The sequence below is a fragment of the Acanthochromis polyacanthus genome, chromosome 24, assembly GCF_021347895.1.
Source record: "Acanthochromis polyacanthus isolate Apoly-LR-REF ecotype Palm Island chromosome 24, KAUST_Apoly_ChrSc, whole genome shotgun sequence".
In the NCBI taxonomy this organism is placed as follows: Eukaryota; Metazoa; Chordata; class Actinopteri; family Pomacentridae; genus Acanthochromis; species Acanthochromis polyacanthus.
This window is the reverse complement of record NC_067136.1, coordinates 728,863-755,024: the sequence shown is the minus strand read 5'-3', so window position 1 is coordinate 755,024 and position 26,162 is coordinate 728,863. Positions and strand designations below refer to the sequence as shown.

General features: G+C 42.5%; 1 protein-coding gene and 1 long non-coding RNA gene across 2 annotated transcripts in view; one reads left to right on the top strand and one right to left on the bottom strand.

The window, feature by feature from the left end:
* LOC127532602 (uncharacterized) overlaps positions 1-26,162 on the top strand; it is a 114,439-nt gene that overhangs the window by 69,926 nt on the left and 18,351 nt on the right. The window lies entirely within an intron of this gene.
* LOC127532647 (uncharacterized) lies at positions 16,002-17,770 on the bottom strand. Its single transcript, XR_007940178.1, has 3 exons — positions 17,649-17,770; positions 17,226-17,392; positions 16,002-16,973 (listed from the first exon to the last, which is right to left on the bottom strand). It is a non-coding gene; the product is annotated as an uncharacterized LOC127532647 (long non-coding RNA).

The window sequence follows — 26,162 nt, the reverse complement described above, 5'->3', positions numbered from 1 at the left end:
GAATATGCAACCTCCAAGTCAGCCTGCTATCAAACTATAGTCCTAAATATTTAAACTCATTCACTCTTTCCAAGTTTTGCCCATATAGTGTCAACTTAATATCATTGCTTACTCTCTTTCTAGTTAGAAACATGACCTTAGTTTTATCTACAGAAAATCTAAAACCCCACTTTAATGCCCAGCTTTCTACCTTATTGATACCTTATTGTACTTTTTTAACTATATACTTGATGTTCCTACCTCTTTTCCACATTACACCATCATCAGCAAATAGTGACACTCCAACCGAGGACTCCACGTTACAAAAAATTTCATTAATCATAATAGAAAAAATTACTGGACTAACAATGCTACCCTGTGGTGTTCCATTTTCAACGACATACGCCGAACTAACATCCCCCCCTACTCGTACAGCTATTGTTCTTCCTGATAGAAAGTCCCTAACCCACCTTAAAATCCTTCCTCGTAGACCCATCTGATGTAGCCTAATGATCAAACCCTCCCTCCACATCATATCGTACGCTTTCTCAACATCAAAGAACACGGCAGCTACACACTCTTTGTTACCTTGGGCCTTCTGGACCTCATCTTCTAAAATTAACGAAGGGTCTACTGTGCTTCTACCTTTCCTAAACCCATATTGGTGACCTTTTAATAACTCATTACTCTCAAGAAAGAACAGTAGTCTATTATTGATCATTTTTTCCATCAGCTTTCCCACATGTGATGTTAAAGCTATGGGTCTATAACTTGCAGCTTGGCAGGGATCTTTACCCGGCTTACATATTGGGACAACTATCGCCTTCTTCCACTGCTCTGGCAGATTACTCTCTACCCACACTCTATTATACAACCTCAACAAAACTCTCTTACTACTTTCGCTGAGATTCCTCAGCATGCAGTAACTAATATCATCCTCTCCAGGTGTAGTTTTCCCACAGTCATTTAATGCCATATTAAGCTCCTCCATTGAAAACTCTACATTTACTGCAATTTCATAGTCATCAACATCCTCAAGGGCTTCAATGTGGTTCCCCACTGTCTTTCTTCTTGCCCCTCTTTCTTCTACACCCAGATTTCCATTACTATGGACTTTCACAAAATGCTGTACTAACACTTCTGCTTTTCCTTTATCATCTAACACAACCCTATCTCCACTCGTTATAACTGGATATCCAAACCGTTTATTATTACCCGACATTCTCCTAATAGTCCCCCATACCTGACACACAGATGTTTGTCTTCCTAATGTGTCACAGTAACTCCTCCAGCATGACCTCTTGGCCTCTTTTACTACTCTTCTCACAAGTGCCACTTTCCGCTTGTACTCACAAAGATTTTGATAACATACATTTCTTTTAAATGATTTAAAGGCCTTATTTCTCTCCTTAACAGCATTAGTACACTCAACAGACCACCAGGGCACCATCTTCCTCTTACCTCTCTTTTCCTTCCTCCTTATTGTCTGCTTAGCTGCTTCCAATACTGCACTGCAAAAGGATGTATTAAAATCATTAATATTGGCATTTACATTTACTCTCTTTATTTCAACATCACAAATGAACTTAAACTTATCCCATTTAACCCCATCATAAATCCACCTTCCCACCCACCCCTGTGCAAACTTCCTCCAAACTGAGACCCAGTTCAACTACTATTGGATAGTGATCACTACCTATAGTTGTTTCACCATCTACTCTCCATGTGCAAACTCCTGCAATACATTCTGATACCAATGTAAGATCCACAGCTGATTCACTCCCATTATAAACATTAATCCTTGTCATACTCCCATCATTTAACACTACCAAATTCCTTTCATCCATCAATTCTTCTACCACTGACCCATTCACATCATCATACCCATCCCACAGTGAACTATGTGCATTAAAATCCCCACAGCATACCACCCTACCTTCTAAGTGAACACTTAACTCCTGCAACCCTTCCATTGATAGCCTGTTACATGGATTATAAAAATTTACCACTCTCATTTTACCCTCTTTTGCCCAAACCTCTAAAACTATAAACTCCAAGTTCCTTCCTTTCCCTACAACTCTATATTGCACTCCTTCCCTTAGAAATATTGCACATCCTCCACTACCCACCTGTCTATCCCTTCTTACACACTCATACCCTCTAATTCTAAATTCTAAAGATGGCCCCAAAAAAGTTTCCTGGACACAGATAATATCTGGCTTTTTTGTGCAGCTCTGCACATAACCCTTTAGCTCCTGACCATTTGCCATTAAACTTCGAGCATTCCATTGGAGGAAAATCAGGATATTCCAGCCGTCACTCCCCTCTCCTCTGCTCCTCCTCCAGTCTCATGTTAACTTGCTCCCATGTGACCCCTTTCATACCAAGGAACAACTCTGCTCCCTTCACAATTATTTTTACTTTATCAGTTTTATGCTTCACCTGTTCAGTGCAGTTTATCACATAAGCTAAGAAGACTATCAGCTCATCCATTGATACATTAGCTTTCTTCATAACATCACCTTGCTTAGCGCTGCCTTTACTTCCTACTGTGTTCTGCTCCTGGACTTTCCTTACAGCTTCAGCATACGAGATGTTACGTGCTACTTTAACCTTTTGGACTTCCACTGCTTTTCTCCTAACCACACACCCACCATAGGTCACTGCATGTTGTCCTCCGCAATTACAGCACTTTGGGCTGTTAATCTCTCTACACTCCTCTACTCGATGGTCTCCACTACACCTAGGACATTTCTGCCTTCCCCTGCAGACTGACGCTATGTGACCATACATCTGACACTTATAGCACCGGAGTGGTGGGGGTACATACTCTCTTACAGGGAAACTTAAGCAGCCCATTTTAACTCTGTCAGGGAGAACATTATCTTTGAATTCCAAAAGGACAGACAGGCTCTCAATGCTTCTTCCATCTACACGTTTCATCATTCTTCTAATTCCACTCACAACACCCCCCAAACACTGCTTAAACTTTTCCAAATCCTCATCCAAAGGGATGCCTGTTATAACTCCACGTGCAAATGTTTTCTCTCCTATTACTCTCTTCTCATTCACATGAACTTTACAAACTTGATCCAGTTGCAACACTTTTTTTCTGCTCTTCTGATTTACAAACAATTAGCAAACTACCATCCCTCAGCACTTTAGCTAACTCAACATCTCCCAATTTTTTCTTCAAATCTTTAGATAGCGCTATCAGACCTACCTTATTAATATCACTCTCTGGTCTAAACTTTAGGATCACCCTTGGGTTTTGCTGCTCTCTTACCGGCCTTTTTGGCGCTGCAACACCACTGCCCTCATCTGAACTATTTTGATCCAAAACTCGCTTCCTGGTTTGACTCATACTCACCCCCTCCTCTGCTCTAGATCCTCGCCTGGATCCCGACCTGCCTCGACCTAAATCCATATTCTCCTCCTCCCCCCAAGCCGGAGAAGCCATCCCGGCCCAGTCACAAACTGGATTATGCCAACCGTCCTCTTCTTCGCTCTCAGTCATCGGGCACGAGCTGTCGTTCAGCCGCCCAGCTGGAAGGCGAAGGGTACTGCTGCCTCTGCTGCTGCTCCAGCTGCTACTACTACTGCTGCTGCTGCTTCTACTGCTGTTTCTGCTGCTGCTCCTGTGTTGCCCCCGTAAACACAAGTTAGGTATTCTCCGTTGTTGACTTTCTAGAAATACAAAAATTACGTAATTTAGTGGTTGATAAACTCTCTCACTCCTCACTCCAACACAAAAAGCAGAGCCCTCCAAGTGACAGCTGATCGCTCTCCCTTAATCAAGGGAGTGGGATGGCTCAACAAGTAGGAGGCAGGTGAGCAGTTAATCATAATCACAATTTGCAAAATGATCAAAATAATTCAAATAATCAACATCATCTAAGTAATAATAATTTGATATATCATCAGTTAATAGAAATAGGCTCCAACAGACAGTTTGCTAACTGTTATCAAGTGAGTGTGTGTGGTCTGTTGGAAAGTCTGATACCAGCATGAAGGAAGGACCTGCAGTAATGCTCCTTCACACACCTGGGATAATCAGTCTGTCACTAAAGGAGCTGTCCAGTGCCCTCAGTGTGTCATGCATGGGGTGGGAGATGCTGTCCAGCAGGGATGTTAGCTTGGCTAACATCCTCCTTTCTCCGACCACCTACACTGGATCCAGGGGGCTCCCCAGGACAGGGCAGGCCATCCTGATCAGCCGATCAAGTCTCCTTTTGCCAGCAGCTGTGATGCTCCTGCCCCAGCAGACTACTCCATAAAAGATGGCTGATGCCACCACAGAGTCATAAAAAGTCTTCAGGAGTGTCCCCTACACCCCAAAAGACAGCAGTCTCCTCATTAGACAGTCTGCTTTGACCCTTTTTCTAAAGTGTGCTGTGGTCTGACCAGTCCAGTTTATTGTTCAGGTGCCCACCCAGGGACTTGTATGAGTCCACTCTCTCCATGTTCATGCCCTGGATGTTCACCAATGGTGGGGCTGTGTGACTGCATCTGTGGAAGTCCACCACCAGTTTTCTGGTCTTTCCTGAGTTGATCTGGAGGCAGTTCCACCAGTCCTCAGTCTTCCTTTCGTCCTCAGTCCAAATAGTTCAATAATAGTTCAATAGTTCGTTCACCTGGGCTGTGTCACACACACCCACAACACAGTTCAATCCTACCGCACATCACGCCTGTAGGTTGGTTCTTTTGGGCAGTGGCTTGCCATCCATTAATGGAGTTCTTCAAAGTTCTTCCAGAAATCCCCAGCAGAGTTTAGCAGACTTCCGTTCTCACACTAGTGCAATCAGGGATTGGAATCCAACTCAAAAAACCTGACCTATGGGCAAGGTCAGAATTCAATCACCATTTTTGTTTGAACAAAGTTATTGTAAATTATCTCTCATCTCATTTCTCATCTTGTCAAACATAGTGCTACTTCACACACTCAGTTCAAAAGTACTATCATCGGTTTTAACTAGTTTTTTCAAGTTAACGGTTGACATCATGAATTGAAACACTTCAGGGAAAGTAATTACCCTTGTGCACAATATACAACACACAATAATGATTGTTCACCTTAAAATATGAAAAAATGAGACATGAATACACCGCGTTTCACATTCTTTTAACTACCAATGAACACGTGTCAGAATGCTAACACATTTAGCATAAGTCAATGTAACTTACAATGGTAAAAATTAGCATAGCGGCCAGCGCAATTCCATGCTGATTTCAACTCACCGAAGCAAAACGTCAGACAATAAACGAAGAAATAGTCTCCTCCGGCTCTTAGGTTTCACTCTGGAGCATGGATATCTTTGCTTCCTTATTTATAACATTTGTACCAAACATAAACAGTGTATCTCTCCCACGGTTGTGGCTCTCCCTCTTACCGCGTGCCATTCTCTTGTGTGCAACACAACTTGATTTCAGAACAACCAAACACGGGCAGGACAAACGATCTAATTGTTGATGTGAAGTGCATTCACATCAACAATTGGTTGTGCACTCAAGTTTTTACTCAGATCCCACACTCCTGGCAAATCAAATTCACTTTGTATTTTAATGATATTTTAAACTTTACTGTGCATAGTTCTATTTAAAGATTTTAACTATTTCTGTAAATAATAACTATTTATATGTTTTGCTAGAGTATGAAATGTCAGCTTTTATGTACCCCAGCTTATCTCATTGTCTAGTAGTCTACTGTGGGCTACACAGAGGCTGCTTTGCATGTCTGTCTGTAGATGTCATGGCTCATGTTCCCACAGTTGTACAAACATCTAAATAGACAATCATCTTTGTGATGTATTTACACCAAGCCATTAGGCTTCATCACTAAAAAAATTCAGGTATGGCATTACCTACTTCTAAAATGTGAACATACACTCATGGAAATAAATGTTAGACCACCCTTGTTTTCCTCAATTTCTTGTTCATTTTAATGCCTGGTACCACTAAAGGTACATTTGTTTGGACAAATATAATGACAACAACAAAAATAACTCATGAGAGTTTAATTTCAGAGCTGATATCAGACATTTTCCATGATTTGCTTGTATGGCATTGGCATTGTTCTGCCAAAAAACAGCTTTTAGGATTCCATGTTTTATTTTCTGTCTGTTTTAGTCCCATGATCCACACAGGAGTTAGTACTGATCCTTAACCACTGTTTCTGATGACTGCAGCCATGCATTTTGGCATGCTCCCTACCAGCTTCTGACATTATTCTGCTGTCATAGCAGCTCATTCCTGTTGCATGAATTCTAACTAATCTGCTTTGTTTTTGGGCTTGTGGTTAGATGAAGCATATCGATGTTCTGAAGGTTAAAATGTGAAACCTCTGGTTAGAATGTGGTCAGATGGTTTATATGATGTCATTGTTTTACTTAAAATCTGTTTAAAAGTAGAACAACTCAGGTCCAACTGGTTTATCGCAGTAAGCTTTGAAAACAGTATTAGAACTTCTCTTGCTGTTTCTGTCTGACCGTCGGACTGAGGCCACAGACTGTCACCAGTTAATCTGATCGTCACACTCTGCCACAGTAAAGCGATATTTCCACTCCATTAGGTGGAAGTCCTCATTAAACCAAGTATTTTACTGGTGGACTGAACAGCCGTGAGTCCAAACAGAGCAATAACGACAATGTTAAAGCTGCAACAAGAACATTTTGGAACAGTTTATTGACGTCTGTGTGTTTTGAACAGGCATCGGTACAGTCACCTATGCTATGTGTTGCTCACTGTCGCTCACTGAATATCACCAGTTGATGGGAACACCAGTTAATCTTGAACACCGGACATACTCGTTGCCATCTGCTTGCACGTCGAGTCTCCAATGGTCTCCAGTCAAATCTAGTTGTAGTTGGGGTCCGTGACGTCACTTACCTGCGCCACTTGAGATTGCTTTTGCGTTTGAATTATGAGACACATTTTGCGGGGTGAGCACGAAAACGAAAAAGCATTTCTGAGTTTGCTTTTGTTTTTTCATTTAGTCACAGAATGAGCAGTCTTGAAGAAGAAAATGAAATTGCATTTTGGAATATTGCTTTTTAATTTCCTTTTTGAGTCAAATAGTGCAGCCACGACTTTGAAATTAAAAATCATTAGAAGGCCTTCGACAGGGTGGAATGGAGATTCCTTTTTTTTGTTTTGCAAAAATTTGGTTTTAATTCTGATTTTATAGCCTTGGTCGAATTGCTCTACACCAGACCAGTCGCCTCGGTCCACACAAATGGACTCAAGTCTGCCCCATTTCCTCTTCATCATGGAACCAGGCAGGGCTGCCCTTTTTCCCCCCTTCTATTTGCCATAGCCATTGAGCCTTTAGCCATCTGGTTGCGTCAGGAGGGTGGGTTTGAGGGCATCACCAGAGCTGGGAAAATTCATAAATTGTCGTTATATGTCGATGACCTCCTTCAATACATGTCTAGTCCAGCTGCCTCTCTCCCCATAGTTCTAGATATATTTGACAAATTTAGGTCCTATTCTGGCTATAAACTTAACCTCCACAAGAGTGAACTTCTTCCCATTAATTCACTGGCAAAAAATATTCCCCCATCCTTTTTCCCTTTCATACATGTTATAGATGGATTTAAATACCTGGGGGTGTATGTTACAGACTCAATTAATCGACTTTTCTCCAAAAATTTCTCTCCTCTCATCGAGAGGTGTAAATCAGATTTTGACAGATGGTCTGGTCTCCCACTATTCAATTCAATTCAATTTTATTTATATAGCGTCAATTACAGTCAAATCGTCTCAAGACGCTTTACAGAACCCAAATGCCTGACCCCCAGAGCAAGCCCAAAGGCAACAGTGGCAAGAAAACACCCTTTTAACAGGGAAGAAACCTCGAGCAGAACCCGGCTCTGTAAAGGGGGGACCCATCTGCCTGCTGGCCGGGGGGGTTGAGAGGGACAGAGGAGGGCAAGGGGGAGGGATGGGAGAAGAGGGAGGGGTGGGAAAGCAAGGAAAACACAACACACATTTGGATACATGTATGACAGGATATGTGACACAGACAAAGTATAAGCTAACATTGAAAACTGACTCATAGTTTACTCTGATGATGTACGGCTCTGACATTAAACATACTCCATATATAGCTAGCAGTAAAATTCAAACAGTATGTAAGTTAGCATAACAGTATAGTGAAGGCGATGCAGAGTTGACTGGTGGAAAAAGGGGAGCTGGAAGCAGAGGGCTGGAGGAAGGTCAGCAGCAGCATCCCACAGTGGACATGATGGAGACTGGACCAGCTGGTGGAACATCGACCGCAGATCTGAAGCATCCAGCTCTGGGACCAGGGACACTCGGAGAAATAGCACAGGGGGAAACAGAGTGAATGTACTGCAATAACGGTATACATATTAAATGTAAAGGTAGATAGAGAAGGGCTCAGTGCGTCAAGAGAAGTCCCCCAGCAGCCTATAGGCCTATAGCAGCATGACTAGAGGCAGAACGAAGGGACGTCCAAGAAGGAGTCAGCTGTGCAATGAAGACACAAGCCGAACCCCTGTGGGTCACCCAGTCAGCCCCAACTATAAGATTTGTCAAAAAGGAACGTTTTAAGCCTGGTCTTAAAAATAGAGAGGGTGTCTGCCTCCAGAACCCAAACTGGGAGCAGGTTCCACAGGAGAGGAGCTGATAACTGAAGGCTCTGCCTCCCATTCTACTTTTAGAAATTCTAGGAACAACAAGTAAGCCTGCAGTTTGAGAGCGAAGAGTTCTACTAGGATAATAAGGTACTATCAGATCTTTAAGATATGATGGAGATTGGTTATTAAGAGCTTTATATGTCAGAAGAAGGATTTTAAATTCTATTCTAGATTTAACAGGAAGCCAGTGAAGAGAAGCAAGTATAGGGGAAATATGATCTCTTTTGCTAACTCCTGTCAGTACTCTCGCAGCAGCGTTTTGGATCAACTGTAGATGTTTGAGAGAGCTATTTGGACAACCCGATAATAAGGAATTGCAATAGTCAAGCTTGGAAGTAACAAAAGCATGAACTAGTTTTTCTGCATCACTCTGAGACAGAATGTTCCTGATTTTTACAATATTACGCAGGTGAAAAAAGGAAGTCCTACAGACTTGCTTTATGTGTGAGTTAAAGGACATGTCCTGGTCAAAAATAACTCCAAGATTCCTCACAGTAGCACTGGAGGCCAACGTGATGCCATCCAGAGTAACTATTTGCTTTGAAAGCGAGTTTCTAAGATGTTTGGGGCCAAATACAATGACTTCAGTTTTGTCTGAATTTAGCAGTAGGAAGTTAAAAGTCATCCAGGTTTTAATGTCCTTAAGACAATCTTGCAGTCTAGCTAACTGATCAGTTTCATCTGGCTTCATAGATAAATACAATTGTGTGTCATCTGCATAACAATGGAAGTTAATACAATGCTTCCTAATAATATTGCCTAAAGGAAGCATGTATAATGTGAAAAGTATCGGTCCTAAGACAGAACCCTGAGGAACTCCATGATTAACTTTAGTATGCTCAGAAGAGTTATTGTTGACATGCACAAACTGGAACCTATCTGATAAGTAGGATTTAAACCAGTCCAGTGCTGTCCCTTTAATGCCAATTGAATGTTCTAGACGCTGTAATAAAATGTTGTGGTCGATTGTGTCAAACGCTGCACTAAGATCTAACAAAACAAGTATAGAGACTAGTCCATTATCTGATGCTATGAGAAGGTCATTAGTAACTTTCACTAGAGCTGTTTCTGTGCTATGATGCACTCTGAAGCCTGACTGAAACATTTCAAACAAATTATTCCTTTGTAAGTGTTCACATAATTGATTTGCAACTGTTCTTTCCAGAATTTTAGAGAGAAATGGTAGGTTGGATATCGGTCTATAGTTAGCTAACACATCTGGATCTAAAGTGGGCTTTTTAAGCAAAGGTTTGATGACAGCAACCTTAAAAGCCTGTGGTACATAGCCTGTTACTAGAGAGAGATTAATCAGATCTAACATTGAAGAATTAATTAAAGGTAAAATCTCCTTGAAGAGTCTAGTTGGGATAGGATCTAAAAGACATGTTGATGGTTTGGATGTAGAAACTGTTGAAATTAGTTCAGAGAGACATATAGGAGTGAAGAATTCTAAAGATTCATCAGGTCTAACAGCCAATTCAAAAGTATCTGTGACATTTGTAGGAAGGGCCAGATTAATTTGATCTCTAATCATAACTATTTTATGTGTAAAGAAGCTCATGAAGTCGTTACTGGTTAAAGCTAAAGGAATACAAGGTTCAACAGAGCTCTGACTCTTTGTCAGCCTGGCTACAGTGCTAAAGAGAAACCTAGGGTTGTTCTTGTTCTCATCTATTAAAGATGAATAATAAGTTGTCCTGGCATTACGAAGAGCTTTTTTATAGATTACTAGACTATTTTTCCAAGCCACATACACTTCCTCTGAATTAGTGGAATACCACTTTCTTTCCAGCTTTCGGGATGCCTGCTTTAAAGTCCGCAGCTGGAATTATACCAAGGAGCAAGTCTTCTCTGAGATAGAACTTTCTTTTTTACAGGTGCAACACTATCAAGAGTTGTACGCAGTGAGGCTGAAGCATTATTAACATAATAATCCACTTCTGTGGGGGTAAAATTATAATATCTGCCTTCTGATTTATCAGTAAATGTTGCTGAAGTAAACAGTGAGGGTATTATTTCCTTAAATTTAGATACTGAATTGTCAGACAAACACCTACTGTAATGATATTTGTTCTCAGCTGCTAAACAATCCTTTACTTTAAATTGAAATGTTATCATAAAATGGTCAGAAAGAAGAGGGTTCTGGGGAAATACTGTTAACTCTTCAATTTCTATGCCATAAGTCAGGACAAGGTCAAGAGTGTGATTAAAACTATGAGTTGGTTTATTTACATGTTGAGAAAACCCAATTGAGTCTAATAATGAATTAAAAGCTGTTGTAAGGCTGTCGCTGTCTACGTCAACATGAATGTTAAAGTCACCCACAATAATAACTTTGTCTGAACTGAGCACTAATTCAGATAAAAAGTCTGAGAATTGAGATAAAAACTCAGAATAAGGAGCAGGAGGACGATATATAACAACAAATAAAACTGGTTTCTGAGCTTTCAAATTTGGATGAGAGAGACTAAGAGTGAGATTTTCAAATGAGCTGTAATCAGGTTTAGGCCTCTGGTTCAGTTTTAAACTAGAATGGTAGATTGCTGCTACTCCTCCTCCTCGGCCTGTGATTCCAGGAATATGACAGTTAATATGACTAGGGGGAGTTGATTCGTTTAAGCTAACAAATTCTTCCTGCTGCAACCAGGTTTCAGTCAAACAGAACAAATCAATCTGGTGATCAGTTATCAACTCATTTACTAGCAGAGATTTAGACCAGAGAGATCTAATATTTAACAGACCACATTTAATTTTCCTGTTTCTTTGCTCTGTTGAAATAGAGGTATTAATTTTTATTAAATTTTTGTGGTTACTATTACTTTTGTATATTTTTGATTTGTTTAATTTATTGAATTTTGGTGGTCGGGGGACAGACACAGTCTCAATAAAGTTAACTGAATTACTGGAGGGTGACAGCTGTGAGGAAACTGCAGAGAGGTGTGTAAGACTACAACTCTGCATCCTGGTCTTAACTCTGGGTTGTCATGCTATCCCTAGTAGGTCGTGCTAGCTTAGTTAAAATAGTTGTTTTACCAAAGTTTCTTTATCTGTTTTCCCATATCCCCATTCTTCTTAAAAAGAATTTTTTTAGATCGCTCGACCGACTCAATGGCTCCTTCCTATGGGGTAAGAAAAATCCACGCATCAAAAGATCAGTGTTACAGCTCCCTAAGGCTCTTGGCGGCTTGGCGTTGCCCAATTCCTTGCACTACTATTGGTCCTGTAACATTCATAAACTTTTGTATTGGATTACCAACACATCAGATGAAGAGCGTCCTGCATGGGTAGATATGGAACTGGCATCTTCTAAACTTTGTCTCAGCTCCCTGATCTACTCTCAGCTCCCTATGACTGTCTCCAATTTTACCTCAAACCCAGTGGTAACTAACTCTGTTAGGATTTGGATTAGGGAAAGCCTGGGCCTCCTCAGGGCTTCAGACCTTCTGGGCCAACCAGTTAAACTTGTTTTTCAACAGGTTTGATACTGGTCTCATCCCCTCCCCCTCCAGCCTGAGTCCTGTCTAGCCGGCCTCCAGTTCCTCTTCCCTGCTCGCACCATCCCCCTCACCTCCTTCACCTCCACCATCTCTGGGGCTCTTCTCTCTCCCCCCACCCAAACTGGACTGGACAGAAAACACTGACTCTCTGTATAAGAAAGCTCAGTGTCAGTTATAACTGCTGTGGTGGGAACCATGGTCTTCTATGCAGTGGTGTGCTGGGGAGAGGGGTGTTCTGAGCGTCACAACAATAGGCACAGCAGAAAAAAAGAGAACACAAAAATCATCGTCTGTATATAATGTTTCTGCAATTTTGCACTGTTTTTTCCTTTTTTTTATTTTTCACGTGTTTATTAGATATTTTCGTTTACACATTACAGTAAATCAAGCGGCAAAATGCTATGATATGCAGCAAAGCAAACTTTTCCTCCCTTATTCTCTCTCCCACACTTCTTCCTCTCACCAAATAAGTATAAGAAAAACATGTTTAAACTCGAGCTGTCAAAATTAGCATGTTAATTAATCCATCGTCATAAATAATCTGACTAAAATTTTTTAATCCAATGTATGTTTTTGTGCTTGAAAATTCCTCCCTGTTGTAAAGTTAAACAAATACTAAAGGATAAAGTATTGTAAAACAGTAAAATGTTCTGCCTGTAATTTATATCTCTGTTGTTATAAGCATTACAGACCAAAAAAGAAGCTTTTTATTCATGAGATATTTTTTAAATTAATCGACCGGTTCATCGTTTATCAGAATTTTTTTCAGCCATATGTTGGAATCAAATCAACATATCCATATGGGCCAGGCCCAACTAAACATCACTTTGGCCCTCTGGTGGGAAATTTGAATATATATATAAAAAAAACAAGACGGAACAGTCGACCAGTAATATTTACACTCTGCAGGATGGAGTTTTCTTTTCACTGAAGCACTTCCAGCTTAAAGTCCCACATTAACATGAAGCATGCATTAGTTGGGGATTCTAACATAAGATAAGATAAGATAATCCTTCATTACTCCCCGTGTCTGGGGAAATTTCCCATGTTACAGCAGCATACAGCATACAGCAAGAGCAACAATAAACAACAGTATAATGATAATCATAATAACAATCACAATATGTCCAGGAGTGTAGGATGGGAAAGGTGGCTTATGGAATGATATGAAGTAAAGTAAAAGTAAAATAGCGCACGAACTGTGCAGATTATGTGGTAAAGGATGATGTGATAAAATCTAGTTTTATGTAAACATCAGCCAGTGATGCTGGTGTTATAAAGTTTTATAGCAGATGGAATGAATGACTTGTGATAGCGCTCCTTCTTCAGGGTGGGTGTCTCAGTCTGCTGCTGAAGAAGCTACTTTGAGACTTCACAGTGTCATGCAGTGGGTGAGAGGGATTGTCCATGATGGATGTGAGCTTTGCCAACATCCTCCTCTCACCCACCTCCTCTATAGAGTCCAGGGAACAGTCCAGCACAGAACCGGCCCTCCTCACCAGTCTGTTCAGTCTCTTTCTGTCACTTTCAGTGCTCCCTGCTCCCCAGCAGACCACTGCATAGAAAACAGCAGACGCTACCACAGAGTCATAGAATGTCCGGAGCAGAGTCCTGCACACTCCAAAGGACCTCAGTCTCCTCAGCAGGTGGAGACGACTTTGGCCCTTCTTGTACAGGACCTCTGTGTTGTGTGACCAGTCCAGTTTGTTGTTGAGGTGAACACCCAGGTATTTGTATGAGTCCACTATCTCAATGTCCAAACCCTGGATGTTCACCGGTGCAGGCTGAGGTGTCCTCCTCCTGCAGAAGTCGATGGTCATCTCTTTCGTCTTACTGGCGTTGAGCTGCAGATGGTTTCGCTCACACCAGTCTACAAAGTCAGAGATGACCGTCCTGTACTACAGCTCATCAGAGAATTTCTGGAGGTGACAGCTCCCAGAGTTGTAGTGGAAGTCTGATGTGTACAGGATGAAGAGGAAGGGAGAGAGCACTGTCCCCTGTGGGCCCCCATGCTGCTGACTACCAAATCAGACACAGTCCTGAAGCCTCACGTACTGTGGTCTGTTGGTGAGGTAGTTGATGATCCAAGCAGCCAGGTGACAGTCTACTCCTGCTCCCTCCAGCTTCACCCTGAGCAGAGAAGGCTGGATTGTGTTGAAAGCACTGGAGAAGTCAAAGAACATGACCCTCACAGTGCTGCCAGTGTCCTCCAGGTGAGTCAGCGATCTGTGCAGCAGGTAGACGACTCTGTTATCTACTCCAATGTTTGGTTGGTAAGTGAACTGCAGTGGGTCCAGATGTGGACTCACCTGGGGACAGAGGTTCCTGAGGATGATCCTCTCCATTGTCTTCATCAGATGAGAAGTGAGGGCCACAGGTCTGAAGTGGTTTGGCTCCCTGGGGTTCCTGGTCTTTGAGACAAACTTCAGTGGGCAGACATCCATTCTTACCTGATCGAGACTCCGAGTCTCTATTCTCGGGAAAGCCTGAAATCCTACCAAACACTGGATGCATACAGCTATGTAATGGACAACCATGTGCAGGATATTTTATTACATGACTACAGCCTAGAAAACTTGGTGGCTCTGAAAACAGAGGTGCTACCAAGTCAAAGACCAGGAAAGAGGACAGAGATGTACAAGGTGTGGGTGATTGTAAACAAAAAGAACAACAGCATTCTAACCGTGAACTGCACCTGCATGGCTGGGTAGGTAATACTGAATACTCTGATAACACAGACGTTATCTGCTAACTTATCACTTTGAGAGCAGAGGTGGGTAGTTGCTACTAGTAAATTGTTATCTACTTGAGTTAATTGTTGAGGAAAATACTCAGAGTTGCTTTACCATACAGTGCTTTTTACATCTAGTCAATAATATTACACTGAAGTGTTTGTACTCTTACTTCAAAATGTTTTACTGTCAATAAATATGTTGTGGCTAAAGCTAAATTTTACAGATTAGGCAGGTCATGTTTGTGTTTTTCTTTGCACCACAATCTTCAAAATAAGTATTTTTTTGGTTATTTATTGTCACAATAAAATATTTTATTTATTTTATATCATGTTTTGTTTTCCTCATAACATTCCTCTTAACCCCACTGATTTATAAATTAAAAATGTAAACTCAATCACAGGCTCATTACTCACAGTACAAATGTGAAATGTAAATTTTCCTTTGAGGGCTTTTTATACTCTGAATAATATTTTAGGTTGCTACTGTTTACTTCTACTTCAGTAAAGTAATTTCAAAGTACCACTCCTCTTACTGAAGTCAGTATTTTTACTACTCAGCCCACCTCTGTCACTCAGTCTCTTTCATTATTGAAAACATTTGTATGATCATTGCTACAGTGGTGCAAAGTGGCATAATGCTTTCTCTCTTTATTATTGTTCTAATCAATTTGTTTTTGTTTGTTCCTGTGTTTCTTCTTCTTCAGTTTGGGGTCATGCTGTAGGCACACAGCAGCTCTACTGCTTAAGGTTGAGTTGTGGGGTCAGATATGGAAAGACTGAAGTTTTGTACATCAGGGACCAACCAATGGCTTCTGGCCTCCAGAAAAGAGGTAAAGGCAGCCAGACTGAGTGAAATCTGTGTCAAAAGACCTAAGTGGCTTACTGCTACCTGTGAGAAGAAAACACCACGAGATCAACAACAATGTCAAAGGTATGAAGTTTATCATGGCCATAAATTAGTGCAGCCATCACCAGGAGGAAGAACTTTCAGAAGGGCTTCAAATAGTTGTTAAAAATATCACATTTCTATGATCAAAATTGTAAAATAATAGTGTATTATTGATGTGGTAGTACTCCTCTCCTAACGTTTGGTTTCATTGGGGTGTACCTTCTCTTCTGTCTGATTTCAGAGGTGACAGATGAAGACATGAAGAAGCTGAAACTTCTGAAACCCAAGGCAGCTGTTCTCACTGACCTGGACTGCAGTGACACAGACACCGCATCAGATTCAGACAAAGAGAATGAAGACCCATTGGAGCCACTGGCAGCTCTGTATGATGCAAATCTGAGAGGCCTCTCCTCAGCTGAATTACTAGAAAAAAGTGAGGCTATATTTTCCAGGCTTAGAAGGGAGATAACACAGGCAAAGTGTGCAAACCTTGAATCAATTACTAAAAAACAAGCCCAATCACAGGCTTGGCAAACACACAGATTAGGACGAATTACTAGCTCCACCATATATCGTGTTTGTACTGTTCAAACTGAAACAGCTAAAACCAACTTACTCAAACAGATGATGCAATATGACAACAAAGACTTATCTCATGTAAATGCAATAAAGTGGGGAAGAAACAATGAATGCACTGCAAGAAAATGTTATGCTGAGGCAATGAAAGCACATCATCACAACTTTAATGTTGAACTCTGTGGTCTAGTTGTCCATCCACATCTTGGAGCATCACCAGATGGAGTGGTGAACTGTGGTTGCTGCGGTAGAGGAACTGTAGAGATCAAGTGCCCATACAGATATCATGACAGGAAGCGGTGAGGACAAAGATTTTTGCTTAGACCAATCATTCTGTCTCAAAAAGAACCACAAGTACTACCATCAAGTACAACTTGACATGTTTGTATGTGAGGTAGAGTACTGCGACTTTGTGAAGTGGACACAGCAAGATCTAATCATCACTCGTTTTGCCAGAGATGATCCATTCCTTTCCACAGCCCTCCCTATTGCTGAACAGTTCTTTAAAATTTAAACTGCTTTTATTTCTTCATTCTCAGCTCTCAGTTGGTTGTTTTCTGCACACAGGTTGTCACACTCGATATTCAGTTGGTGGTATTTCTGTTTGAGGTCCTCATGGTCGGCCTTTGGGACTGCAGCTTCTGTAAAGTTAATAAGAAGAAAACATATGTCACTATTTTTTTCCCCAAATCTAATTCATAATTGCCTTCCTGGAGATAATTCAGACTTTGATAAATAATTAGGGCAGCCTGATAAATGTTATTAAGTAACCAGTCTAAAACGATTATCATATTAACATTAAAAACAAAAAAGAAAGGCACATAGTTTTGATTTACTTTTTTTTTCTTAATGATGGTACTGTTTTGGTTATGAAGAGTATTCAGAGTTCATACCATTACAAAGATCAGCATTTGGCTCCATTTCACAGTCATTCACAGGTGGAGTGGGCGTAGATTGATCAGGGTCCATTCCACTATCATTTGCTGGGGAAATGGGTGTAGATTGATCATTGTGTGGACATCTTCTGGAGGCTTCATCTCTTCATCTTTTTCTCTTATATCTGAAATGCACAGAAGAGAGTAATCAATTGCAAAGAAGGCAGCTACTTTTAGGCACAGGATTACTTTATCATTTCAAATCTGACTTTCACGTTTCCATGAGGTTCATTCAAAGATGTCCAGTAATGTTATTTCATTAACCAGAGTTATTTCAAATATATTAAAACGTCACCTTCCTATTTATTTTTCTAATGATCACACTACGTGGTAACATACAGTTATATCAGAGAAGCAACACAAGAAAATCAGAATATTTACTGCTCCAATTTGGCATCGCCTTCCTTGTCTGACCGGGATGAATAAGAAAAGATAGACGGGACAAAGTCAGGATTATTGATGTCATCAGATGCTTCTCCTGTACAAAATATACAACACACTCAGATGACTGATGTTACTGACAAAACCTACATCATCTCAAACATTTAGCATGTTAGCATTAGCAACAGTTTGCTTCACAAGTGTCAACAAAGAGAACTTGTGCATATAGTACATAGTTAACATGCTCCCACAAGCTTGATAAAATACAATTGATCATGGTTTTATAACTTAGCCATGCGGATACTTATTGTTAGCGAAGGCCAAGTTAGCTACCTGATATGAAGTGATCATTGCATATTCTGGCATTGCTAATCTGCTGATCGTTCCAGTTGGTCCTTCGGATGGCTTGCAACCATAGATGTCTCCTGTTTGCCTTAAAAGGGGTACGAGTACCTGGAATTCTGTGCAATTTGCGCGTTTTATGGTTTTGATCAAAACGATTTGCACAACCAACAGCACAACAAGACATTTTTGGTCTTCTTTCCGCGGTAAATACAGCGCTTTTTGCAGCTGTCATGCGTCGTCACTTGAGTGTGACGTAAGAGTGACGTCGGCTCCAAATCCATCTATAGAGCTGAGGTGTGAAGAAGAAGCTGGCTGGTCAGTGCTTTGATGTGAGGGGGGAGGAGTGGGAGCAGAGTCAGACCTGTTAAAGAACCGGTTCAGCTCATTGGTCCACTCCCGGTCTCCTGCTCCCCTCTCATGGCCTCCGCTGTAACCAGAGATGGATCTCAGGTCTTTCTAGACCTCCCTTGTGTTATTATCCTGCAGGTGAGATTCCATCTTGGTCCTGTAGCTGGCCTTGTCCGCCTTGATCTTCTTCTTTATCTCCTTCTGCACCCTCCTCAGCTGCTCTTTGTCCCCAGATCCAAAAACCCTTCTCTTCTCCTTCAGCAGGGCCTTCAGTTCTGGGGTCACCCAGGGTTTGCTGTGAGAGAAACACCGCACTTTCCTGATCGGTACGATGTTCTCTGCACAGAAGTTAATGTAGTCAGTGATATTGTCTGTCAGTGTGTCGATGTCCTCCCCATGTGGACCACACAGCACATCCCAGTCTGTGGTCTCAAAACAGTCCTGCAGCACCTCAGTGGCCTCGTCAGACCACTTCTTCACATACCTTATGGTGGGGGGTTGTTTCTTCACCAAAGGTATGTAAATGGGCTGCAGCCTCACCAGGTTGTGATCTGAGCTGCCCAGCGGGGGGAGCAGTGAGGAGCTGTATGCATCTTTGATGTTTGCATACAGTAGGTCCAAGGTTTTATTGTCTCTCGTCTGGCACGTCACGTACTGTGTGAACGTGGGGAGAGTGGCAGAGAACGATGCATGATCGAAGTCTCCTGAGATGATAATAAAAGACTGAGGGTGAGATGTTTGCAGCTGGGACACTTCACTATGGATGAGTTCACAAGCTGCAGCCGCATCAGCCGAGGGGGGATGTACACAGTAACAGCTATTACATGTGAAAACTCCCGTGGCAGATAGAACGGACGCAGACTGACCGCCAGTAATTCTACATCCTTAGTGCAGAGCCACTGTTTTACACTAATGTGCCCAGCATTACACAATCTCTCATTCACATACATCGCCAGACCCCCTCCCTTCCTCTTACCGCTCTCCCTCTGACAAGATGTAAAACCATCCAGAGTCAGAATTGGGTCCGGGGTCTGTTCTTTCAGCCATGACTCGGTAAACATAAAGAGACTGCTCTCCCTATACCCCCACTGCTGCTTGGTCAGCGCCGCCAACTCTTCCATCTTGTTTGGGAGAGACCTCACATTTCCCATTATTACGGATGGAACGGATGGCTTGTACCGTCTCCTCTTCTCCCGGTACTTTGCTCCTGGTCTGCATTCTCTCCTCCTTCTCCGGAGCGCCGCTGGGATGTCTGGTCTCTCCCACTGCTGCTGCCTGGCCTGGCTCAGAACCAACAGCTGATCCCAACTGTAAACAATGGAGCCGTGTTTGAACGGGTCGCCAGCTGAGAAACTTAAAAGTTCCGTAAAAAAGAGTAGAAAAAGTAGGGGAAGCGCCATTTGTACATCTACAGTGTGTACAGAAAGTATTCAGACCCCTTGAAATCTTTCACTCTCTGTGTCATTGCAGCCATTTGCCAAAATCAAAAAAGTTCATTTTATTTCTCATTAATGTACACTCAGCACCCCATCTTGACAAAAAAAAAAACAGAAATGTAGAAATTTTTGCAAATTTATTAAAAAAGAAAAACTGAAATATCACATGGTCATAAGTATTCAGACGCTGTGCTCAGTATTGAGTAGAAGCTCCTTTTCAGTTCGTACAGCCATGAGTCTTCTTGGGAATGACGCAACAAGTTTTTCACACCTGGATTTGGGGATCCTCTGCCATTCCTCCTTGCAGATCCTCTCCAGTTCTGTCAGGTTGGATGGTGAACGTTGGTGGACAGCCATTTTGAGGTCTCTCCAGAGATGCTCAATTGGGTTTAGGTCAGGGCTCTGGCTGGGCCAGTCAAGAACGGTCACAGAGTTGTTCTGAAGCCACTCCTTTGTTATTTTAGCTGTGTGCTTAGGGTCATTGTCCTGTTGAAAGGTGAACCTTCGGCCCAGTCTGAGGTCCTGAGCACTCTGAAGAGGTTTTCCTCCAGGATATCTCTGTACTTGGCCGCATTCATCCTTCCTTCAATTGCAACCAGTCGTCCTGTCCCTGCAGCTGAAACCCCCCCCCCCCCCCCCCCCCCCCCCCACAACATGATGCTCCCACCACCATGTTTCACTGTAGGGATTGTATTGGGCAGGTGATGAGCAGTGCCTGCTTTTCTCCACACATGCTGCTTAGAATTAACACCAAAAAGTTCAATCTTGGTCTCATCGGACCAGAGAATCTTATTTCTCATAGTCTGGGAGTCCTTCATGTGTTTTTGGACAAACTCTATGTCAGGCCAGCAACTGAGATAGTGAGAGGTGGAGATCTGATTAAGCTCGAGACTGAGGGATGGCTGTCTGGCGGCGTCAGGGACCCCTGTGTGATTCTTATCCTGCTTTTGTGGCTGAAATGAGGAGGAACTTTGACCATCCCGTGAGCGGCAGGGACGCGGCCACCCGGCTGGGGACAATCCAACAAGCTAACCGGAGTGTGGCCGAGTATGCCCGCCAGTTCCGGACCCTGCCGGCAGAGGTCGATTGGAATGAGTCGGCGTTAAGGCATACATTCTACCAGGACCTCAGCGAAGAAATGAAGGACGAACTGACCCGCCACGATAAACCAGGCTCTTTGGAGGCTTGGATTTCGCTAGCTATCAAGCTGGACAACCGATGGAGAGAAAGGAAACGGGAGAAAAGGACCGGCACAACCAGGACCACCATTCGCAACTTTTCTGCTAGTAGGACAACCACTACTGAGGCACCGGCCGAGGAATCAGAACCGATGCAGTTGGGCCGCGCCAAACTAACTCCGCGGGAAAGAGAACGTAGAAGAGCAGCTCGTCTCTGCTTCTACTGTGGAGAGTCCAGGCACTTTATTGCAACCTGCCCTCGTCAGCCGGGAAAAGAACAGGCTCGCTAGTAGTAAGGGGGCTACTGGTGGGCCAAGCCAACGCTACTCCTCTGCTTAGACTCCAACTAAGAACCACTCTCTGTTGGAACTCCGTTTCCTTGCCGGTAGCTGCGTTAGTGGACTCTGGGGCGGAAGAAAGCTTCTTGGACTCTGAGTTGGTAAAGCAACTAAACATTCCCACTGTACCTCTTAGTCATCCTTTAGTTGCTAGTTCCCTGAATGGTCTCTGTTTTGCTAAAGTTAGTGGTAAGACAGTTCCGTTAGAGGTACTTATTGCAGGATATCATCGTGAGAAGTTAGCCTTTTGTGTGTTAGAACACTCTAGACCTCCAATGGTGTTAGATATCCTTGGTTATCAAAACACAACCCACAGATTGACTGGAACTGGGGAGAGGTTACCTCCTGGAGAGCTCAGCTTGCCACCAACGCTGCTTGTCTTCAGCTCTAACGCCACCAAGTCCAGTAGCTCCAACCCCCCCGGAACCAATTGACCTTAAAGCAATTCTGCCACAGTATCATGACTTGGCCGCAGTCTTTAGCAAAACGAAGGCTTTATCTCTTCCGCCCCATCGACCATATGACTGCGCAATTGAGCGTTTACAGGGAGCCACACTCCCCACTAGTAGACTTTATGATTTGTCAAGACCTGAGTGTGTGGCCATGGAAAATTATATTCGAGACTCATTAGCGGCAGGCATTATCAGACCATCTTCCTCTCCGGTGGGTGCAGGTTTTTTCTTTGTAGAGAAAAAAGATGGAACACCTCGACCATGTATTGACTTTCGTGGGTTAAACAGTATGACGGTTAAGAACTCTTACCCTTTGCCCCTTATGGACTCCAGCTTTTCTCCCCTCCAAGGAGCTAACATCTTCACAAAGCTGGATTTACGAAATGCGTACCATCTAATCCCTATCCGAGAGGGACATGAATGGAAAACAGCATTTAAGACGCCATTAGGGCATTTTGAATATCTCGTCATGCCTTTTGGACTCCCAACGTTCCAGCTGTGTTTCAGAATCTTATGACGTGCTCCGTGACACGATAAACCGTTTCGTCTTTGTATACCTGGATGACATTCTGATGTATTCACAGGACCTAAAGGAGCACGTCATCCATGTTCGTCAAGTCTTTGAGAGACTCCTTCAGAACAAACTGCTTATAAAGGCTGAAAAATGTGAGTTCCATGCTACATCTGTAACCTTCCTCGGCTATGTTATCTCCCCAGGGCAAATCCAAATGGAACCAGGAAAACTCTCTGCGGTCCAAGAATGGCCTGTTCCTACTAACCGTAAGCAACTTCAGCGGTTCCTTGGGTTTGCGAATTTCTATCGCAGGTTTATTCGCAATTATAGCAAGGTTGCTGCCCTCCTCACTGCATTGACCTCCACACTCCGGAGTTTTCAGTGAACTCCAGAGGCCGAACAGGCATTCTTGGAGTTAAAACGCCGGTTTACCACCGCACCAGTTCTTACCCAACCTAATCCTTCTCTCCAATTTATTGTAGAGGTGGATGCATCCAATACTGGGGTGGGGGCCGTCCTGTCACAGCGTTCCTCCAAAGATCAAAAGCTGCACCCTTGTGCTTTCTTTTCCAGATGACTCTCACCCGCTGAACGAAATTACGACTTTGGAGACAGAGAACTACTAGCGGTCAAGTTAGCATTGGAAAAATGGAGACATTGGTTGGAAAGGGGGTGGGCCTGGGATCTTTCTGCATGGAGTTTGCATGTTCTCCCTGTGCATGCGTGGGTTTTCTCCGGGCACTCCAGCTTCCTCCCACAGTCCAAAAACATGCTGAGGTTAATTGGTTACTCTAAATTGCCCGTAGGTGTGAATGTGAGTGTGATTGTGTGTCTGTATGTATAGCCCTGTGACAGACTGGTGACCTGTCCAGGGTGTCCCCTGCCTTCGCTCAAGTCAACTGGGATAGGCTCCAGCACCCCCCGCGACCCTTATGAGGATAAAGCGGTGTATAGAGGATGGATGGATGGATCGTTGGAAAGGACAGAAAAGCCTTTTATTGTTTGGACTGGTCATAAAAATCTAGAATACGTTAAGTCAGCCAGAAGACTTAACTCTCGTCAAGCACGATGGGCTTTATTCTTTGGACGTTTTAACTTCTCGTTGTCTTATCGCCCAGGGTCAAGGAACGTCAAACCTGATGCTCTCTCACAGGGGGTACTGTCAGGCCAGCAACTGCTGGGCCCTGTTACTTTTGTTTTCCCTGCTCTCTCCCTCTCTCCTCCCTAGGTTGATCCAGTGGCATGATTGACAACAGGTGTTCCCTATCGCAGTAATCATTAGCTGGTGCAGGAGCAGCTGGGAGCGCTTAATCAGATCTCCACCTCTCACTATATAAGCAGACGCCAGCCATCTCTCTGTGCTGGATAGTAACAACCTCACCTGTAAAACATCTCTGTCAGTTATCTTGTCTCACTCCAGCCTGCCAGTACTCTAACCTTGCTCTCTGCTCTTTGTCTCAGCTCCTGGCTCCGCTGCTCCTGCTTGGTTCATATTCCAAACCATCTCCAATCTCTCCGACCGGGTCCAAGTACGCCACCGTCACCTGTGGACATCCCACCGTCAGACGTTCGTTCCACTCACCTGTTGTCGCCATGTCCTACCTATCGCCAGCTTCCCCAAGCCGCAGCCATACGTTCCGCCAGGCCCGCTGGAACCCAGTTCGAGCATCTCCGTTCGTTTATGTCTTGTTGAACTGAAACCTGATAGCTTAGTTTTGCTGACTAGTGTAGTAGGAGACTTGGTAATAGTTAGATTAAGATTGTACGGTTGCTGGATTATGTGAGTTTCGTTTTTGACTTCCTTGGATAAAGCTTATGGTTTAGCTTCGTTTGTTTAGAGAGCCTCATTGACTTTTAGTTCTATGTTTTTCTGAGTAGTCTTCCAGTCCTCTAGTGTCGCTGTGGTTCTCAGCCCAAGTGCCAGATTAACTACTTCCTGTTCTAAGTTTGCATTCTGGAAATTGTAGTCTTCGTGAGGAGAAATAAATCTCTTTCATTCTAAACCATCCGTCTGTGTATTTCCTGCACCTGAGCTCCCTTGTAAAACCCTGACACTCTATGCGGGCTTTCATGTGTCTTGCACTGAGGAGAGGCTTCCGTCGGGCCACTCTGCCATAAAGCCTCGACTGGTGGAGGGCTGCAGTGATAGCTGACTTTGTGGAACTTTCTCCTATCTCCCGACTGCATCTCTGGAGCTCAGCCACAGTGATCTTTGGGTTCTTCTTTACCTCTCTCACCAAGGCTCTTCTCCCACCATTGCTCAGTTTGGCTGGACGGCCAGGTCTAGGAAGAGTTGTGGTCGTCCCAAACTTCTTCCATTTGAGGATTATGGAGGCCACTGTGCTCTGAGGAACCTTGAGTGCTGCAGAAATTCTTTTGTAACCTTGTCCAGATCTGTGCCTTGCCACAATTATGTCTCTGAGCTCCTTGGGCAGTTCCTTCCACCTCATGATTCTCATTTGCTCTGACATGCACTGTGAGCTGTAAGGTCTTATATAGACAGGTGTGTGCCTTTCCTAATCAAGTCCAATCAGTTTAATTAAACACAGCTGGACTCCAATAAAGAAGCAGAACCATCTTGAGGAGGATCAGAAGAAATGTACAGCATGTGAGTTAAATATGAATGTCTCTGCAAAGGGTCTGAATACTTCTGATCATGTGATATTTCAGTTTTTCTTTTTAATAAATTTGCAAAAATTTCTACATTTCTGTTTTTTTTTCTGAGTGTACGTTAATGAGAAATAAAATGAACTTTTTTGATTTTGGCAAATGGCTGCAATGACACAGAGAGTGAAAAATTTCAAGGGGTCTGAGCACGGCGCCAACATGAACCTTCAAAGTTGTTGAACAAACACTTTAAATGTAGCTATATCTTCCTCTTTCTTGAGTCTTTTTGCAAAAGCAAAATTAAACTGGATTAATGTAGATAAAAAATGAATGATATTTAATGTTGATTAATTGAAACAAATCCACAGTAACCCTGTGATTAATATGATTAAAAATTTTAATAGATTCACAGCACTGCTTAAGACAATAAAAATGAAATGAAAGAAACAGAAAACAGAAATAATCACCCAATTATTAAGTTTTAGATGGTCCTTGAACTACTCATCTGTGGCTCCATACAGCTCCATCAGGATATATCACCAAATCTGACACGAAGTTTCTGGTATTTCATGAAACAAGGTTCAATGAGTAACAAACATAAAGGATAATAATTACTAATAATAAATATGAAAAATAATAAATAATAAAATAAAAAATAAAGGCTGAACTGCAACTTAAAGTGATATGAAAACCATTCAGAGTTTAGATCTAGATTGATCCTGTGGATTGTTGCTGCTGCTGCTGGTCTTCATCAACTTTTCTACTCTGTTGCTTTGTCTGGAAATAAATGTGTTCCAAAGCTCTGCATGTTAGAACCTGATGAAATGTTGTGGATGTAAAGTGTTCTGTCAGATGAGATCAGAAGCAGATAGAAAAGTTCTGATTGTCCAGAATGAAGCAGAACTGATGAACAACTTCAGACTGAACTGGTTTTGATGCTTTATCTGTTAGCAGCTCTGATGATTTATTTTATTTACTGCTGGATGGTTTGTGAGTTTCTCTCTGGGATCTTCGTCTTATCTTAAGGTTTTATTTGCTCATCTGTGTTTTGTTCTGTTAATCTGCAGAATGATTTTGTACTCAGTTACTTCATGATGAATTAACTGAGTATAAATGATGTGAGCAGATGATGATCAGATTCTTCATAAAGATTTTGTTCAAAGTGTTTTAATGTTTTACCTTTCAGCATGCTCTGAACTCTTTTACTGGATAATTTTATTAAATATATCAATAATAATTTAACTGTATTAATTTTATATATTTTTTTATACAACTCAGTGTTCTGTGAGTCTGATC